Source organism: Symphalangus syndactylus, chromosome 3, assembly GCF_028878055.3.
Source record: "Symphalangus syndactylus isolate Jambi chromosome 3, NHGRI_mSymSyn1-v2.1_pri, whole genome shotgun sequence".
Lineage (NCBI taxonomy): Eukaryota > Metazoa > Chordata > Mammalia > Primates > Hylobatidae > Symphalangus > Symphalangus syndactylus.
This window is the reverse complement of record NC_072425.2, coordinates 59,164,359-59,185,441: the sequence shown is the minus strand read 5'-3', so window position 1 is coordinate 59,185,441 and position 21,083 is coordinate 59,164,359. Positions and strand designations below refer to the sequence as shown.

Below are 21,083 nucleotides of genomic sequence, written 5' to 3'. Positions count from 1 at the left end.
GTGATCCACCTGCCTCGGCCTCCCAAAGTGCTGGGATTACAGGCATGAGCCACCGTGCCCAGCTTTTTTTTTTTTAAAGGGGCCTCCCCAATTCCTCTCTGTGCCACCTCTTCCCTCCCTGGAGCCACCCAACCCCCCACTCATGCTGTATTTGTCTTCTGGGGTAATCAGTAGTTGACCTTAGGGGTAAATGCAGGAGCTCTCTTCCTTTCTTTATCTCCTCCCCAGAACTAAGTGCCTGCTTGTAAGATCAACAAAAACCTCTCAGTACTGGCCCAGGTCTGAGCAGCCCTGCCCTAAGTGCCTCTAGCCTATAGACAGCTTGTGTGTGTGTGAGTTCTAAAATTTCTGTCACTGGAGCAGCATTGACTAATTTTCCTGTGTGCTTTGAATAGTGCCTAGGAGAGCAATGTGAGCACATGGACATTTTATGAAAGAACCATCTGATAATGATAAACAGGCATCTGGAAAGAACATCATTTACAAAAAAAAAAAAAAATTCTGGCAGCAGCATGAGATTAGGGAGAAAGGATTTTAGTGTTAGCCTTTGGCACAAAAAGATGGGAGACTCCCAAGTCTGATAGATGAGCATGCTGTCTTTATGGGGAGCGATGACAGAAAATTGTGGTGGATTAATTTTTTTCACCTGGGCTGCATGTGGGTTGTTTCAGAGAAAAGCAGCCTCCCAGGTACTCTGAGTTCAGGGTAGGTCCAGGGAGGAAAATAAGATGTGGTCAGTGGCAGCAGCTGTTTGTACAGGCTGACTTCCTGCCTGGAACTGCAGCATGGTGCTAACTCCAGCTGTGGAAAGAGCCATGAGATTGAGAACCTGTGTGGTTTCACTGTGTGTAGCCATGAAACCCCATAGACTTTGGTTCTAGCTTAGGTTCATTACAGATTTGGACAACTTACATGTCAATTTCCTCATGTGTAAAATCAGGAGATTGGGCAATGGTGATATCTGATGGCCCTTTCAGCTCAAATATTCTATATGTCTATAACACTAGATTGAAAATTTTAAATTCTGAGCCAGAACTCCAAGCCCAGGTGTTTTCTCATGTGAGGGTTTTTCTCTTCATAGAAGATATAAGAAGTTATATCTTCTTACAACTGTCAATTTACCATCTTCAGCCCCCTTTCTCCATCAATGAACCTGGAAAGAAAAGGAATGTGTCAAAGTCACTGCATACAATTTTTTTTCATTATTTAACAGAAATCTGAATGCCAGTTGTGTGCCAAGCACAATGCTAGATCCAGGGGACTCAGCAATTGAAACGTTAGCCATGGTCTTAAACCTCATGGAGCTCATAGTCTTGAGTCAAATCAAGCATGGTATGCAAGGGAAGCAGAAGATGCCGTACAGAAGACAGGAAGGGCACCTCTCCCAGTCTCAAAATATCAAGGAAAGCATTTGGGAGCAGAGTGTTGCAGACAAGGGGGACCAGCATCTGCAAAGACTCAAAGGCAATAGAGAAAATGACACACTCTAGAAACGAAAGACATCCTGGAAGAACAGGGCTAAGAATGTGAAGGGGATATAGTCACAGATGAGACAGGGGAGGCAAGCCAGGTCACCCGGGGACGAGTGATAGCCTAAGGGCCATTGAAGGATTTTAAGGACGGGAGTGACAGGACCACATTTGAATTTTTGAAAGTGCTTTCTGGCTACAGTGCGGAGAAACAGCTGTGAGGGAGGAAGAATGGAAGCAAGGAGCTCGGTTAGGAGGTTGCCTCCATTATCCAGATGAGAGAGAGATGATGATGGTCTCACCAGGATGGTGGCAGGAGGGATTGAGAGAACAGTGGGGAGATGTGTGCTTGACATTTAGAGTCCCTGAGAGGTGGTCACCGATTGCCTGTGGGCAGTGACAGGAAGATTGAGGGCTAAGCCCAGGTTTCTGGCTCGAGGAGGGTAGTAGAGCTATTTGTAGAAGTAGAGGAGCAGGCATGGAGCTAGGGGAAAGAGATGGTCAACCTGTTTACAGACAAGTTGAGTTTGACAGCCTTGGGGGACAACATCCTGGTGAGGGGTTGATATGGTTTGGATGTGTCCCCACCCAAATCTCATCTTGAATTGTAGCTCCCATAATTCCCACATGTCATGAGAGGGACCTGGTGGGAGATAATTGAGTCATGGGGGCTGTTTCCCCCATACTGTTCTCATGGTCGTGAATAAGTCTCACGAGACCTGCTGGTTCTATAAGGGGCAACCCCTTTCACTTGGTTCTCATTCTCTCTTGCCTGCTGCTGTGTAAGATGTGCCTTTTTCCTTCTGCCATGATTGTGAGGCCTCCCCAACCACGTGGAACTGTGAGTTCATTAAACCTCTTTTTCTTTATAAATTACCCAGTCTCAGGTATGTCTCTATCAGCAGTGTGAAAATGGACTAATACAGATGTCCATTAGCATTGGAAGCTCAGGAGAAAGCTCTGGCCCAAAGACACAAATCTGAGATTCACAGAAATTGAAGTCAATGCAGGGATTAGTGATCCCTGGTACAGCGTGCACAGTGATGAAAGGTCCAGGTCTGCATCATGAAGAGAACTGGCATTTAAGGAGGGGCAGAGGAGGAGGATCTTCCGAAGGACACCAGAATGAGAATGAGTGGCAAACCAGGAATGGGCGAGATTCGAGGAACCAAGAATGGGTGAGATTCAAGGAACCAGAAAAGGGTTCCCTGTGAGAGCAGAGCCAGCACCAAATGCTGCATGAACAACGGCAGAAACGACTGGACAATGAAAGCCTTTGACAACCTCGGTGAAAATTTCAAAGGGCATGACAAGGATGAAATTCAGGCTGTGGTGGGTGGAAGGTAGACGTAAGGAGTGGAATTCAGTGCGTTGACTGCTCTGTGAAGAAGCTGGGCTGTGAAGGGAAGAGAAAGATGGAAACAGGTGTGCAAGAGCATTTTTTTTAAGATAGGAGTGACTTAACGATGTTTACACGCATCTAAAGGGAAGGAGTCAATAGACAGCAAGAGATTGTGATTGCAGAGAAAATGGGAGGCAGGGGGTCAAAGGGAATTCTCAAGAAAAAGAAAGGGTAGTTGCAGTATTAGCTCGTTCATACCTCTTTCCTTATAGGAAAGGACAGGTAGGAGTACGAAGAGAAGAGAGCAGGGGAGTGCCAATCACTTGGGGGATTTCTTGTTTAATATCTACTAATTTCCCCATAAATTCCTGGTTCCCTGCCCTTGCTCATGGTGCAACTTTCACTTTGAATGCTTCTTCACTCACTCTGAAAATCCTACCCAGCTGCAAGGTCTAGGTGATCTGCATCCCACCCCAGCTTCTCCTCTGCACTGCACAATTACAGACTGAACCCATTTTATGGACCTCCAGAGATTGCCTAAGCTTCAATGCCTGGTCTCTCACACCAGACTGGATCTTCCTTGAGGGTAAGAACCAGACCATGGAATTTTAAACCTTTCCCATGTCCTGGGATACAGCAAATACTCCATATACAATTTTTGGTTCACTGGCTCAAAATTGAAAAAGTGTCAGTCTTGACTTTTAGCAAGAGCTCCCTCACTCTGACCTCTTAGAATAAGCAATGGGGAAGGCAAAGAAAATTTCAAACCAGGCAGCTCAAGGTAGGTATGGAGTAAGGTGTGAGTAGCAAGGCGGATATGGAGTCTCCATATTAAGGACTTTGGAGACCTAGAAGATGGAGTTAAAAGTGATGACTTGGACACTTATCAGCATTTTTTTTTTTTGTGCTGGGCAAGTCAGTTAACACCTCTGAGTCCGAGTTTCCTCTTCTCTAAATTGAGGTTAAAGTTACTTACCTAACTAGGTATGGAAAATACTAAGTATCCTGTTGTTTAAGACATTTTGATTCTGGATTTGTGTCTTGCAACCAAACATCCTCACTTAGATGGAATTACCTGGTAGAAAATCCACACTTAATATACTAATAGTAGGATAGAAAGCACCCTTTATGGTGGTTGAGAGATTACAGTTTTGGCATGTCGTACGATCATGAGGTAGTGTGTGCTGTGTGCCATGTGATATATGATAGCATGTGGTATGGCATGTTGTAGTGTGCACTCTGTGACATGTGATGATAGCATGTGATATGACCAGGCAATACATGGACCATGTAAAGTGTGATATAGTGTGTGATTTGATTGTGTGGTAGGGTTGTATTAAAGTTATACCTGGGATTTTATTCACAGAGGGATGACTGAATGGCAACATGAACAGGTCAATGCCATTGAAAGAAAAATTCAATGTTACTCACAGTTCCCGTTGAAACAAGAAGCACAGTCCACTACACAGGTCCACAGAGGAGCACCAGGTTTGGCCAGAAGGCAGAAAGGCATGAGTGGAAGGCAGAAGCCAGAGCCTTTATTGAGACTTCCCTGGGAAACAGTTCAGGATTGGCCAGTTTGAATAATTCCAGAGGACTTTGGGGCACGGTTGTCGTCTCTAGTTGCTGGATACCTAGTCCTGAGATGATTTAGAGCATGGGAAATATGGGCTTGGCATGTGAGCTTTAGATAGAGAGGCAGTTGGGGGAATAGATAATGGGTTGGTTAGTTTGCCTATGAAAGGTGCACTCCAGGCTGAGCCCTTTGCTATCTCTAAGAATTGGCCTTCCTTCGGAAGGGCAGTCTCTCCCTGGGTCTGTAGGGCCCCCATGTACCAGAGCATCAAGAATACGGAAGATTAAAAAAATATAGTTAAATAATTGGCCCTGTTGTGAATGGATGCCTAATAGACAAATACAGAATCTAAGAAAACAGAAGAACCATTTACTGTGTGACATGTGATATATGATGATGGTATATGATATGACTGTGTGGCAGTGTGTACTGCGTGCCCCGTAGCACATGACGACATGTAATATGACTGTGTGGTAGCGTGTACTGCATGCTGTGTAACACATGATAGCATGTGATCTGATTGTGGCTGTGTTCTGGGAAGATGATCCCAGCAGCACAAGGTGGCATGGAATGGAGAGCAGAAAGGCTGGTGAGCAATGGACAGTGCTATAATGATGTCCATGAAGAGACGAGCTAGAGGAGGGGAAAATAATACATGTCCCTGGTTAAAGCTGCTGCTTACGGCCGGGTGCAGTGGCTCACGCTTGTAATCCCAGCACTTTGGGAGGCCGAGGCGGGTGGATCATCTGAGGTCAGGAGTTCGAGACCAGCCTGACCAACATGGTGAAACCCCATCTCTACTAAAAAAATACACAATTAGCCAGGCGTGGTGGCACATGCTTGTAATCCCAGCTACTCAGGAGGCTGAGGCAGAAGAATCGCTTGAACCCGGGAGGCAGAGGTTGCAGTGAGCTGAGATAGTGCCATTGCACTCCAGCGTGGGCGACAGAGCGAAACCCCGTCTCCAAATAAATAAATAAAGCTGCTGCTTACTTCTTAGTCCATGAAAAGGAAAGGAATGCCTATATTTCTATCACGTGGAGGCACAGGATATAAAGTGACAGATTCATGCTAGTCAGCCTTATAGGCATTCTGCAGATGAGAAAATAATAAGGGGTGTTAGGTAACATGGGGTACCTTAAAACGGCGCCGTACCTTAAGATGGGGCCGGTTCCGGGTTCTTCTCCCCTCCTTGACCGGGCACTGTCTGAACCCGCCAAAGGAGGGCCAATCAGAAAGAAGCATCTCCCGCCTTCCCTTTGGCCCACCCCTAGCCCAATCCATGTAGGCCCAAGGGATATAAAACCCAGCACACCAGCAGCCCTCTCTCTCTTCTCTTCCTTCTCCTTGCGTGGTGCCGCTCGATACCTCCAATAAAGAGCTCTTGCCCGCGACCGGTGTAGTTTGGTCTCCGCCCGGCCCCTTTCAAGGGGCAAGTTATTAAAACCAGACTTCAAAAGGGAGACAGCAGAATCCATCATTCAAACTACTATAGCAGGTATGCATTTCTTCAGTTGACAAACACAGGTGTGGAAAATAAATGTAATTTTCTTTGTTTTTCTTCAATTGAATTCAGCTTCTATCTTAAATTTCCTTTTCACTTAAAAGCTTACTCTGAATTATTCCATGTAAAATGGTGCAGCCTCTGTCAAAGACAATATGGCGGTTTCTCAAAAATTAAAGATAGAGTTATGGTATGATCCAAGAATTCCACTTCTGGGTGGAGCCATGAGCCACGTAGAGTAGTTCAAATTCATAGAGACAGAAAGCAGAATGGTGGTTTCCAGGGGCTGGGGGAAGGTTAAAATGGAGATTTATTGTTTAATGGGTCCAAGACTCATCTTCAGGTCAGCCAGCTTCGATGGACACTCAGGTTATTTTTAATATCGAGCTACTACAAATAGTACTTCTTTCTTTTTTTTTTTGGATGGAGTATCACTCTGTCTGCCAGGCTGGAATGCAGTGGCATGATCTCAGCTCACTGCAACCTCAATCTCCCGGATTCAAGAGATTCTCCTGCCTCAGCCTCCTGAGAAGCTGGGATTACAAGTGCCTGCTGCCACACCTGGCTAATTTTTAGTAGAGACAGGGTTTCACCATATTGGCCAGGCTGGTCTCGAACCCCTGGCCTCAAGTGATTCGCCCGCCTCAACCTTCCAAAGTACTGGGATTACAGGCGTGAGCCACTGCACCTGACCTGCAAATAGTACTCCTATGAACATCCTCATACATGCTCGTGGTGAAGATGTGTTTACATTTCTGTTAGACATATATACCTAAAAGTGGAACTCTTCTCTCACAGGATCTGCGTATTTGAATTTAGCAGATACTTGTAGTTTTCCAATGTCTTTGCCAACTTAGGAGCCCCACCAGCAATGCAAGGAGAAATACAATTGATCCAACCAACATGATTTTTTTCTTGTCTTTTTCATTTTAATCATTCTGGTGGGTATGTTGAAGTATTGTGTCATGGTTTTACTTTCGTATTTCCCTGATGCCTGATGAAGTTGAGCACTTTTTCATATGTTTATTCACCATTTGGACATCTTCTTCTGTAAGGGGCTGTTCAAGTCTTTTGCTCTTTTCTTCTATTGTTTTTTCTTGCCTTTTTATTGATTACTAGGATTAATATATACATATATGTATATGAAGATATATAAAATACATGCAATCTGTTTATCTATTATGCACATGAATTCCTTGTTTTGCAAATTTGTAACTCCACTCTGTGTCTTGTCTTTTCACTCCCATAATAGTATCTTTTCATAGAACAAACGTTTGTATTATTAATGTGGTCCAGTATATCAAAATTTTTTGATTTATGACTGGTACTTTTTGTGTTACACTTAAGATATCATGAAGACATCCTTCTAAATCATGAAGACATTTTTCTAAAAGCTTTATTGTTATACCATTCATATTTTCATCTGCAATCCATCTGGAATTGATTTTTGTGTAAGGGGTGAAATAAAAGTCAAGATTTATTTTTTCTCCATGTGGATATTCAGTTGACACAATACCATTTATTAAAAAGACCATTCTTTCCTCGATTTATTGCAATGTCACTGTCATTAACCAGGACATCATATATGTGTAGGTCTGTTTATGGATTCTCTCTTCTATTACACTGGCCAGTATGTCTATCGTTGTGTCAGTATCACACTATATTAATCACCATAGATAACAATTCTTGGTGTCTGTTAGTATGGGTCCTCCAGCTTTTTTGCTCTTCAGGAATGCCTTAATAATTCTTGCCCATTTACATTTCCATATCCATTTTAGAATCAGCTTTTCAATTTACACAGGTAGACACACATGCCCACACCCCTGCTGGGATTTTGATTAAGACTGAACTGAATCTGTTGATAAGATTTAGAGAAATTGGCATGTTTATAATATTGAGTCTTCCAGTCCACAAATATGGCATATTGTTCAATTTGTTTAGATCTTTAATTTCCTTCAATAATGTTTTATGGTTTATAGTGTAGAGATTTTCACAAATGTTGTTACATCTACTTCTAAGCACATTGATGCTTCCTTAATTTTCTATTTATAATTTTCCTTTTTATCTTGCTAAATACAAACATTAATTTGAATAGTATATAGATTCTACCATTTTAATTGTCTATTTGTTTCTTGTATGGAAACAAACGATTTTTATATTGACCTTGTATCCAGTCACTTTGCTAAGTTAAATCATTAATTCTAATTGTTTGCACATTCTTTTGAATTTTCTATGTACACACTTATAATATCTTTAAATAATAAGAGTATTTTTTTCTTTTCCAATCTTTAACATGCCTCTTAATTTTCTGGCCTGATTATACTTGATAGAATCTCCAGTATACGTTGAATAATAGAAGATGTAAACCGAGCATCTTTGTTTTATTCCATCTCGGAGCAAGGATTTTTCATATTTTACTATTAAGTACAATGTTTACTGTAAGATTCTGTGGAAGTCTTTTTCAACTTAAAGAAGAACTGTTCTATTTCTAGTTCGTTAAAAGGATTTTTTGAAAATCATGGGTGTTGAATTTTCTTCATTGTTTTCTTTCTTCCAATAAGAATTGTGAAATAATTCTCTATTTTCTGTTAATGTGGTGAATTATACTGGTTAATGTTTTAAATGTTAAACCACCCTTATGCAGTAATTTCATTGATGTATAATTTTCCATTTAAGATTTTCATGTCTATGTTCATGAGTGACATTGGTCTGCAATATTCCTTCTTCTAGGATCCTTGTCAGGGTTTCGTATCAAAATTGAACTGCCCTCTGAAAACAAGTTTGGGTGTGCTCCATCTTTTCTTTGGTCGGGAAGAGCTTATATGAAATTGGTATTATTTCTTCCTTGAATATTTGGAAAATTTCACTGATGAAGCCATATGGGCCTGGAGTTTTCCTTCTGGCAAGGATATTATTTAATTTATTTAAACATTTTTTAAAAATTATTTAGATTTTCTGTTTCTCCATAGGTCAGGTTTGACAACTCTTGTTTGTTGAGGAATTTGTCCGTTGCATCTAAATTTTTAAATTTAATGAAGTGAAATTGTTTGGGCTATCCTCTTATAATCTTTCTAATAGTTGTAGGATATACACAGATGTTCTTATTTTATTCCTGTTACTAGTACTTTTTTTCTTCATCAGTGTCATTAGAAGTTTATCATCTTCATTAATTTTTTTCAAAGAATTAGTGTTGACTGTATATTTTCTTTATTTTATATCTATTTCACGAATTTGTGTTTTTATTATGTTCTTCCATCTACTTCCTTTGAATTTCTTTTGCTATTCTTTTCCTGGCTGCCTGAAATGGAAACTTACATTGTATATTTTAAACCCTTACATATTTACTATTTTCTTAGAAATTTTGGTAAGTATTTCATGTAACTAGAAAACAAACTGTATTTCATTGTTTCAGTTCCAGTATTCTGTGTTTATTGGTCACGTTGTTAAGATCTTCTATAACATTATTGATTTTTTTGGTCTGTTTTACTAACTACTGAGAGAAGTTTTATAAGTCTCCCACCATGATTGTAGATTTGTCTCTCTTTTTAATTGAGTCAGTTTTTCCTTTATATATCTTGAAGTCATGCTATGTTCAGTAATTAGAACATTCTACAGATTTAGAACTGTTATATTTTCCTGGTAGATTGACATGTTTATCATAATGAAATAACTTGCTTTATCTCTAGAAATCCTTCTTGCCTTAATTCTGATTTGTCTGATACTAGCATGGGCTACCTACCTCAGCTTTCTTTTGGTTTGTGTTTGATGTGTTTTAAAATATCATTTTACTAATATTTAAGATGTGTGTTTTATAAGTGGCATATACGTAGTTTTATATTTTTCTTCAGTCTGACACTCTGGGATTTTTTTTTTTTTTTGAGGCAGAGTCTCCCTTTGTCGCCCAGGATGGAGTGCAGTAGCAGCACAATCTCGGATCACTGCAACCTCTGCCTCCCATGTAAAAGTGATTCTCGTGCATCAGCCTCCTGAGTAGCTGGTATTACAGGTGCCTGCCACCACACTCAGCTAATTTTTGTATTTTTAGTAGAGGGGGATTTCACCATGTTGGCCAGGCTGGTCTTGAACTGCCGAGCTGAGGTGATCCGCCCACCTCAGCTTCCCAAAGTGCTGGGATTACAGGCATGAGTCAAAGCCCCCAGCCTGGGATTTTTAATTAGAGTATTTAGTCCACTTTCTTTCTCTCTTTTTTTAAGATAAAATTAGTTTATTGAAATGAAAACAAAACAACAAAAAAGATGAACTCTTATGTATCCTCCAAATTTACATATACTAATCTAAACAAATGATTCTCTTTTAAATACTAACCTGAAGAGTATTTTATTTTCACTAAATTACTAATATATTTGCATTTACAACCACCATCTTAATCTTGGTTTTCTGTTCCTTTGTTCTCATGTCTTGATGTCTTTTGGATTAATAAAACATTGTTTTTATTATTCCATTTTTTTCCTCCATTGTTCTAATAGTTATACATTTTCTTTTCTACTTTTCTTTAAGTAGCTATTCTGTAGATGAGCATGTGTAGACTAGCTTATTGGTACTTATTACTAAGTTGAAAATGCAAATTATTACTTTTACTACCTCTCTGGTAATGCTTTAAGCACATTTGCTTTGTCATTTTTTTAATGTATGGTTATAATGCATCTCATTCTAAATATATTTCAAACAGAGGAAAACATTACCATTATTGTGTTATTTAGTTAATATTCATTTACATTTGCCTTTTCTATTGTTGTTTTTTTCTCTGAATTTCTATGTTTCTCTCTGAACTCATTTTGCTTTTTTCTTAAAATATTTCTTTAATATATTAATTAGTAGAAGATGTCATTCTATTGAAAAAGTAGTTGTTAATCTAATTGTTGCTTCTTTGAAGATAATATTTTACTCCCACTTGAGCTGCTTTTTGGGACTTGAATTTCATATAAATATATTTTTTTATTTTATTTATTTATTTATTTATTTTGAGACAGTCTCGCTCTGTCGCCCAGGCTGTAGTGCAGCAGTGCAATCTTGGCTCACTGCAAGCTCTGCCTCCCAGGTTCACACCATTCTCCTGCCTCAGCCTCCCGAGTAGCTGGGACTACAGGCACCCGTCACCACGCCTGGCTAATTTTTTGTATTTTTAGTAGAGACAGGGTTTCACCGTGTTAGCCAGGATGGGCTTGATCTCCTGACCTCATGATCCACCCACCTTGGCCCCCCAAAGTGCTAGGATTATAGGCGTGAGCCACCGCGCCCAGTCAAATTTCATATATTTTACACTACGCCTACTGTTTTCCAAGTAGCTCTCACAGGTTTTTTTTTCTATAGTTCTTACCTTTTCTCTCTCTCTCTCTGAACTTTAATTTGAATTCTTTTTCACTGACTTCATTTACCAGTCTTGTCTGGCTGTATCTGTTTTGCTTTTAAACACATCATTGAGTTCCTAATATCAGATGTGTATTTTTCAGTTCTAAATTTCTTATTTGATCTTTTTAAAAACATACTAAATCTCTGATGAAACTCAATTGTTTTCCTCTAATTTCCTGAACAGACTACTCAACTATTTTAAATTCTTTTTATGCTAATTTCAATATCAAGATGATTGAGATATCTATTTCTAAGTCATTTATGTTTATACCTAGGTATTTTATTTATTTATTTTTCTGTTACTTTGCAAATTGATTTTTTTTTTTACTTTGATCTCTATTCAGTGACTCTTTTGGAAAAGTAAGACATTTTTGTATGACTAATTCAAATATCACAGAAAATTACAAAGTAAAAGTTCATCCTAAATCTGACTCTCTCTAAATTTCTATTATTAAGAGGAATTAAACATCATTCATTGCCCAAATTAGGATAAATGGGCAGATACAAAAATAATCAACATGGGATCAAACTACACATGTTGCATTTTATTTTATTTTATTATTTTATTTTATTTTTATTTTTATTTTTTCAGACAGAGTCTCACTCTGTCACCCAGGCTGGAGTACAGTGGTGCAGTCTCAGTTCACTGCAACCTCCACCTCCCAGGTTCAAGTGATTCTCATGCCTCAGCCTCCCAAGTAGCTGGGATTACCGGTGTGTACCACCACACCTGCCTAATTTGTGTGTGTGTGTGTGTGTGTGTGAGTGTGTATGTGTGTTTAGTACAGATGGGGTTTCACCATGTTGGCTAGGCTGATCTCGAACTCCTGGCCTCAAGTGATCCACCTGCCTTGGCCTCCCAAAGTGTGGGGATTACAGATGTTAGCCACCACACCCAGCCCAGATGTTGCATTTTAAATAGAAATTGTCTTAATTTACTTAAATTTAACAATAAAAATAAAGTTGTTGATCCATACATAATGTTTATCACCTTATTATGTATTATTTCTTTGAAGAAGCTTCTAAAATTAATTGAAAAATGCTAAAATTAGTGCTCTTAAACTCTCTTCTTCATCCTCAGTAAAGACTTCTCATTTCCAAATTACATTATTTTTACTTCATGACTATTTTACAATTTATGTTCTATTCTATAATCATAATCCCAGAGTGGTTTTTTCCATCAAATTTTTTAAGTTAAACTTTCTACTTTGATATAATTAGAGATTTACATACATTTGTTAAAAAGAATACAGAGAGATTCCCTGTACTCTTTAACAACTTTCCCGCAATGGCAATGTCTTATTAAGCTATGGAACAATATCACAACCTGGATATTGACATTTACACAGAACAGTTCCACCACCATGATAATTCTTCATGTTGCTCTTTTATAGCCACATCCTCCTTCCTCCTACCCATGACCCTAACCAACCAGTAATCTGTTCTCCACTTTTGTAATTTTGTTATTTCAAGAATTCTATATAAGTGGAATCATACAGTATGTGACATTTTGGGATTGACTATATTAATTCAGCATAATTCTCTGGAGATTAGTTCAGGTTACTGTATATGCATTAATCATTTATGCCTTTTTGTCATAGAATAGTGTTCCATGACATGGATAAACCACTGTATGTTTAATCAATTACCTATTGAAAGACATCTGGGTTATTTTCTGTTTTTGGCTATTACAAATAAAATTTCTATTAATATTTACACACAGGTTTTTGCATTAATATAGATTTCTTTTTCTCTCAAAAAAGTTTCCAAAGTCTAACTAGTTATATAAGAAAGTGCTGTGTACTAATCCACAGTGGTTGAATCTGTATATTTGTATTAGTGGTTAAATCATTTCATATTCTCATCAGCAATATATGAGCAATCTAGTGTCTACATATTTGTCATTTGATTTTGTAATTTTTAAAATATTACCTTTCTAACATGTGCATAGTGATAGTTCATTGGTATTTTAACTTGCATTTCCCTAATGGTTAATGATGTTGATCAATTTTATCATCTTCGGTTAAATGTCTATTTATGACCTTTACTCATTCTAATTGAATATTTTGGTATTTTTTACAACTGAATTTTGAGAGCTCTTTATAGATTCTAGACACTAGTTCTTTTCTGGATACATGATTTGCAAATATGTTACCCTTCTGTGTAGCTTGTCTTTTCATCCAACAGGGTTTTTCATAGAATAAAAGTTTTTAATTTTAATGAGATCTAATTTATCAATTTTTCCTTCTATAAATTATGCTTTTGGTGTCAAGTCTAAGAAGTTTTTGCCTAGCCCAGAACCCAGATTTTACATTTAAGTTTGTGATCAATTCTGAATTAACTTTTGCATAAAGTGTGAGGTTTAGGTTGAGGTTCATTTTCTTTTAGTCCAGGATATGAAATTGCTCCAGCAACATTTGTTGAAAAGTCTATCTTTTCCTCCATTGATTTGTTTTTGCACCTTTGTCAAAAAATCAGTTGGGCATATTTTTGCAGGTCTATTTCTGGGTTCACTATGCAGTTCCATTAATTTACATGTCTATCTCCCTGCTAATGCAACACTAATACAACACTCTTTATTAGTGCAGCAAGAGTTACTTCTCCCATATTATTCTTCTTTTTCAAGATTGTCTTCAGTCTTTTAGGATCTTTACCTATCTATATACATTTTAGAATAAGCTTGCCTATGCCTCCAAAAAGACCCTTATAGGAATTGCATTAAACCTGTAGGTCAGTTTGTGGAGAAATAACATCTTTAGCATTTTGAGTCTTCCAGTTCATGAACATGGTGTGTCACTATAATTATTTAGGTCTTTTAAAAACTTTTTTTAACAGTATTTTGTAATTTTTAGTATACACATTCTGTATATGTTTTGTTAGATGTGTACCTAAGTATTTCATTTTTTTGAGCAATTGAAAATTATATTATGCATTTTACATTAGTCTCCACTTGCTGGTTCACAGTACATAGAAATGCAGTTGTCTTTCACATATTGACCTTGTATCCTACAAACTTGCTGCACTCACTTATTAGTTCTAGGAGTTTGAGTGTTGTTATTTTTGTGTAGGTTTCTTGGAATTTTCTATGTAAGCAATCATATTATCTACAAACAGAAACAGTTTAATTTCTTTCTTTCCTTTCCTGCCTTTTAATTCTTTTCCTGTCTTTTTTTTTTTTTTTTTTTTTTTTTTTTTTTTTTTTGAGAAGGAGTCTCGCTCTTTCACCCAGGCTGGAGTGCAGTGGCGCGATCTCTGCTCACTGCAGGCTCCGCCCCCCGGGTTCGCGCCATTCTCCTGCCTCAGCCTCCCGAGTAGCTGGGACTACAGGCGCCCGCTACCTCGCCTGGCTAATTTTTTGTATTTTTAGTAGAGACAGGGTTTCACCATGTTAGCCAGGATGGTCTCGATCTCCTGACCTCGTGATCCGCCTGCCTCGGCCTCCCAAAGTGCTGGGATTACAGGCGTGAGCCACCTCGCCCGGCTTCTTTTCTTATCTTAAATGCTGGCTAGAACTTCCAGTACTATGGCAAGTAGGAGTGGAGAGAGCAAACATACTTGCCTTGTTGCTGATCTGAGAGGTAAAGCATGCAATCTATTAACATTTAGTATGATGTTAGCTGTAGGTTTTTTTTTTTAATAGATGCTCTTCATTTTGTTAAGAAAGTTCATCCTCTATTTCATTTGTGGAGTCATTTTATCATAAATTGGTGTTGGTTTTTGTCAAATACTTTTCCTTCGCCTACTAGTATGACCATATAATTTCCCTTTTTAGATTGTTGGTATGATGGATTATATCGATTGATATTTTTCGAAGATTGTACCAGACTTACATGCTTAGAATAAATCTCACTTGGCCATGACATATACTTATTTTTATACATTGCTAGATTTAATTTGCTCAAACTTTGTAGAAGATTTTTATTTCTATGTTCATGAAGGATACTGGACTTTAGTATTCTCTCACTTTTTTTTGTACTATCTGGTTTTGTTATCTGGGTAATACTAGCCTAGCAAAATGAGTGGAAAGTGTTTTCTACTATTCTATTTTCTGAAAGAGATTGTGGAAAATTAATGTTAATTCGTCTTTAAATGTTAGGTAGAATCCTCTAGTAAAAACAACTTAAGCCTAATGACTTCTTTGGCGGGAGATTTTAAATTGCAAATTCAATTTCTTTAATGTTTATAGGAATATTCAGATTATCTGTTTATAGGAATATTCAAATTATCTACTGAGTTTTAGTTATTTCTGGCTTTTGGGGAATTGGTCCAATTGGTGCAATTTGTTTTCAGTTGTCAAATTTATGAGCTAAAAGTTGATTATGGTATTTCCTTATTATACTTTTAATTGCTGCAGGATCTGTAGAAATATCTCCTGTTTTATTCCTGATGCCGATTATTTGTTTCTCTTTCTATGTTTGTCAGGCTTGCTAGAAGTTAATTTTTTTTTTTCAAAAAGTCAGCTTTCTGTTTCTTTTGTTTTCTATTTTCTATTGTTTTCTTGTTCTTAGTTTTATTGATTCCACTCTTTGCTATTTCTTTCCTTCTTCTCACATTGGGTTTATTTTTCTCATCTTTTTCTATTTTTTTTTGAGGTAGGAACTTTGTTAATTTGAGAGGTTTTCTATTTTCTAGTGTAAGCATTTACCTATACATTTCAATTTTAACACTGTTTTAGCTGCATCCTACACATTTTCATATGGTGTGTTTCATTTTTATTCTGTTCAATGTTTTTAAGTTTGTTTCTTTTGAGAGTTCCACCTTGACCCATTAATTATTTTAAAATGTGTTGTTTAATTTCCAAGTGTTTGAAGATTTTTCTGTTTATTTTCTGTTATTATTTTTGGTTTGATTTTATGGTGTTCAGAGAACATGCTATGATTTTAATTCTTATACTGAGGCACAGGGCATGATTTATCTTGGTGAGGATCCCATGGGCACTTGAAGAAAAATGTGTATTTTGCTGTTGGAGTGGTACGTTCTATATATGCCAATTAAGTCCTGTTGGTTGATAGTATGCGTTTTTAAAAAAAATCTCTTCTATGGCCGGGCGCGGTGGCTCACGCTTGTAATCCCAGCACTTTGGGAGGCCGAGGCGGGCGGATCATGAGGTCAGGAGATCGAGACCATGGTGAAACCCCGTCTCTACTAAAAATACAAAAAAAATTAGCCGGGCGTGGTGGCAGGCGCCTGTAGTCCCAGCTACTCGGAGAGGCTGAGGCAGGAGAATGGCGTGAACCCGGGAGGCGGAGCTTGCAGTGAGCCGAGATTGCGCCACTGCACTCCAGCCTGGGCGACAGAGCGAGACTCCGTCTCAAAAAAAAAATAAAAATAAAAATAAAAATAAAAAAATCTCTTCTAATATTCTGTCTAGTAGTTCTATCAATGGCTGAATGATTGTTGAAGTCCCCAACTATACTTGCAGATTTGCCTAATTTTCCATACAGTTCTATCAGTTTTTGTTTCGTGTATTTTGAAGTTCCACTTTTTGGTACATTTGACATCTTTATTTTTTCCTGATGGATTAATCCTTTCATCATTATGTAATATTCCTCCGTCTGTGGTAATTTTCTTTGCTCCAAAGCCTACTTAATGTGTTAGTAATGTAGTCATTCCTGTTTTTTGAAAAAATGAAATGTTTGCGTGGTATTTTTCCATCCTTTTATTTATAATTAACATTTCATTATATTCGAAATACGCTTCATGTAGACAGCATGTTGTTTATCCACATTGCATCGAGGTATGTTTTTAACCAGTGTATATTTAAACTGTTTAAGTTAATTGTTAAAAGTTAGGATTTAACTTCTCATTTCATGATTTAATTCCTGTTTGTTCCCTCTAATTCTCACTCCTTTGTTTTCTTACCTTTTTGTGAGTTATTTATATTTTTAGGATTCCATTTTGATTTATGTATACTCATTTTGAATATATAGTTTTTTATAGTTTTCTAGTGAGTGCTCTAGATGTTATAATATACATATATACCTTATTATAGTCTACTGGTATTGAAGTTTCACCACTTCAAGCCTTACTTTCACTTAGTTTCCTTTACTTTCCTCCCCTGCAAAATCTAATTATATTGAGTTTTTCCTCATCAAATACCACATTAAATAAATACCTCATTAAATACCACATCAGATGGTTTTATTATTTTTGCTTCAGTAGCCACATATGAGTTAAGTAACACATGTGAAGTGGAATAGTCTATAAAATTTTCCCCAATTTTTACTCATTCCAGTGTTCTTCTTTCCTTTCTGAAGTTCCACATTTTCTATTATTGTTTCCTTTCTGTTTAGAAAACTTCCTTTAGCCATTTTTAAGGGGATAAACCAATCCTCTTAAACAATAAATTATTTAGGTTTTCATTTGCCTTAAGATGCCTTTATGTCTGCTTTATTCCTGGAAGATATTTTCACCAGACACATTTTCTTTTCTTTGTTTCTTTTTTTTTTTTTTTTTTGAGACAAAGTCTTCCTTTGTCGCCCAGGCTGGAGTGCAGTGGCACAATCTCTGCTCACTACAACCTCTGCCTCCCGGGTTCAAGTGAGTCTCCTGCCTCAGCCTACCGAGTAGCTGTGACTACAGGTGCGTGCCACCGAGCCCAACAAATTTTTTGTATTTTTTAAGTAGAGATGGGGTTTCACCGTTTTAGCCAAGATTGTCTTGATCTCCTGACCTTGTGATCTGCCTGCCTTAGCCTCCCAAAGTGCTGGGATTACAGGCGTGAGCCACCATGCCCGGCCTACCGGACACATTTTCAAGATTCACAATTGTTTTCCTTTCCAAATTTGAAAAATGTGCAACTTCCTCTGGTCTCCATGGTTTCAGATGAGAAACTTGCTATCATGTAAATCAATGTTTTATTAGCTGGGTCCAGTGAGGTGCATCTGTAGTCCCAGATACTCGGGAGGCTGATGTGGGAGGATTACTTGAGCCTGGGTATTTGAGTTCAGCCTGGGCAATAGTAAGACCCTGTTTCTTTAAAAAAAAAAAAGTATTTCCCTAAAAGTAATGTGTTATGTCTTTCCCAAATTTTGTGAAATAGCCATATTACTCTGAATAACTTTTTAGTACCTTTCTATATCTACTTTGCTTTTGAGACTTCAACAACATGTATATTAGATCTTTTGTTATTGTCCTGCAGGTTCCTGAGATTTTGTTCTTCTTCTGTCAGTCAATTTTAGTTTTGTTGTTCTGACTGAGTAAATTCTATCAATCTGCCCTCAAGTTCACTGAAGCATTCTATGTAATCTCCATTCTATAATGAACCTATCTGGTAAAGTCTTTTTTCAGTTATTATATTTTTCTGTCTGATAACTTCATTGGGTTCTTTTTTTATAGCTTCTGTTTCTTTGCTGAGATATTCTAATCTTTCATCAACTCCAGAAAATTTATAATTGCTTTTTGAAGCAGTTTTATGATGACTTCTTTAAAATTCTTTTTAGATTATTTGGCATTGGATTCATCTTATTGTTAGCATCTGCTGATTATCTTTTCTCATTCATGGTGTCATTTTCCTGATTCTTGGCATGACTAGTGATTTTTTTAAAAAGTATATCTTGGATATTATAGATATTATATTTAGAGACACAGGATCCTATTTAATCTTTTTTTTTTTTTTTTTTAATAGCAGGTAGTGCCCTTGTTGGAGTGTAGCAGGAGGGCTGGGTGGGTAAGTGTGTTCAGCTTCCCACAGAGCAATGCTGACCCCACCCTTGCAAAAGTGGGGCACTGACTCAAACTGCCTCAATGAAGATGTGTTGTGCGGGAGTTCAGCCCCCCTAATACTTTCCTAGGGAAAGTGGGGCACTGCCTCACATACCACATTACCTTTGAGCAAGGGGATCAGATCAACTCCCTGGTGGGCTTCACTGCCACCAGGGAGGGGGAAGCAGAGAGCTTACTCACACTGCTTTACTGCTGAAAGGCGAGTCCAGAACCTCAGTTCCCCACTAGCACCACAGGGAGAGGGCAAACAGAGTGCCAACTAGCCCTGCTTTCTCTAAGCTCATTCAGCCCTACAGATTTTAGGGAGAAGTGGAGTTTCTGCTCCCCACAAGACATGGTGATGCGTGGGGGGTAGAAACAGAGTGCTGCATCACACCACTTTCTCTTGTCTTGATCCTGCATTGGGTAAAGTATCAGCTCCCCACTGGGCCACACTCATGGGCAGGGTGGAGGTGGAGAATAGGTGTGCTGACCAGCTCTGCTTTGTACCATCTTGTTTAGTCTTGTTTAGCCAAGTTGGAGTAAAGACTCTTCACTGGGCCCTGGTGACACAGGAGGGAGGATGGAGAAACCAAATGGTAACTACCTTTGCCTAGTGAGCCTCTTATCAAATCCCATTGCTGCCAAGTGGAGGTGAAGCCTCAGCTCCCCACTGGATTCCATTAACAATACCCTGACTAGGGATGTGTAGCATGGCCTGCTTCCACCAGGCAGGAAGTGTAAGATCAGCTGCTCACACAACAGTCATGTTGCCATGACCTCCTTCTCCCAGGTGGGAGAAGGGAAGATTATCTCCATGCTCAGCCCTGCAGATACCACCTGGTAGGGGAATCGGAGCATGCCACCCTGCTTTTGTGGAAGGTGAGGTTTTTGCAACATAAAGTTCCTGCACAATGCACAATGAACCCCCAGAAAGGGAGGTGCAGTTGTTCCATTTGTGTTTTACCAGAAGCAGGGCATGTATTATCAAACAGATTTTTTGTAAATAGGGGTCACCACTTCCCCAATTTTTTGGCCAGGGGAATATGCACCTGTGTCTACTGATGATGTTGGGTTGGAGGCCGCTGCAGTGTCCTGTCAGGAGAACATGGGAGGCATCAAGGAAACCCAGGGAATTCACCTTCATGTTGGTCCTCAAATTCCATGTTGTTCCTCAAATCCTGAGTCGTGGGCATGCCTTATTTTCACCTTTGAGAAATTTTGTATCTTTGCATTATGTCCAAAGACCTAGGAGAAATGGGCTACTGCATCTTGGAAGAACCAGAAGTCTCAAGTCATTTAATTTTCATTCTATATTTAGATGGACTCAACACACAGCTTTTCATATTTGATTTCTATTCTATTTTTATCTAGACTTTTTCCTGAGACTTCTCAATCTGCTTCATTCCAAGTTGGGGAGTAAAAGTGAGGCTTTTATAATTTTTGCTACCATCTCTTCTAGCAAGAACTGGATGCAGTGGTATGTTGGTAAATCAATTCTGGGGGGGGGGGGGGGAAGAAGTCTTGATCTGCAGTGCTATGATTCCTGTAGTGTAAACACTGTCACCATGGTTGATGTCAAGCTCCAACATGATATCACTGAATGTGAAGTTGGGAAGAACTGTATACAAAGGGCTCTCATGAGCCAGTATGAGCTGGCTCCAGGAAACCACTAGCTCTGTGTCATTTTATGGACTCTTCTATTTCTGGAAGAAACTTTCCAATGTGTTTGATGATCTATAATTATGATATAAAGTTGCAAACTTCCTTTTGTAACAATATATAGAAAATGTTATACTTTTTTAGCAGCAGTATCCCCAATCCAAGAAAAAACCTGCATTTGGTGGGTTAATGCTTTAATAAACTGCTTGGAATAGAGAATTAGAACTTGGAGTCATATTTGAATAAGAGTAGCAGTTGATATTTGCTGCAGTTAAGGAGCAAGGGGACAACCAACTAGCTTTTGTGTGGTTTTTTGGGTGTTTTTTTTTTCTTTTTTTTTTTTTGAGAGGATTCTAAGCTAAGAGTCAGACCTTAACTCTTGAGAACAGTAAAAGGACCTTAGTGAGGATCAGGGGAGGTCAGAGAATGAGGATGAAGAATCTTGCAATCAATGGG

At 38.4% G+C, this 21,083-nt stretch overlaps 1 long non-coding RNA gene across 2 annotated transcripts in view; it reads left to right on the top strand.

Annotated features, from left to right (window-relative positions):
• The first annotated feature begins 4,982 nt into the window (after positions 1 to 4,982).
• LOC134736202 (uncharacterized) overlaps positions 4,983 to 21,083 on the top strand; it is an 88,047-nt gene continuing 71,946 nt past the window's right edge. For both annotated transcript variants that reach the window (XR_010120048.1, XR_010120049.1), the window contains exon 1: positions 4,983 to 5,885. This is a non-coding gene — a long non-coding RNA (uncharacterized lncRNA). The remainder of the gene's footprint in view (positions 5,886 to 21,083) is intronic.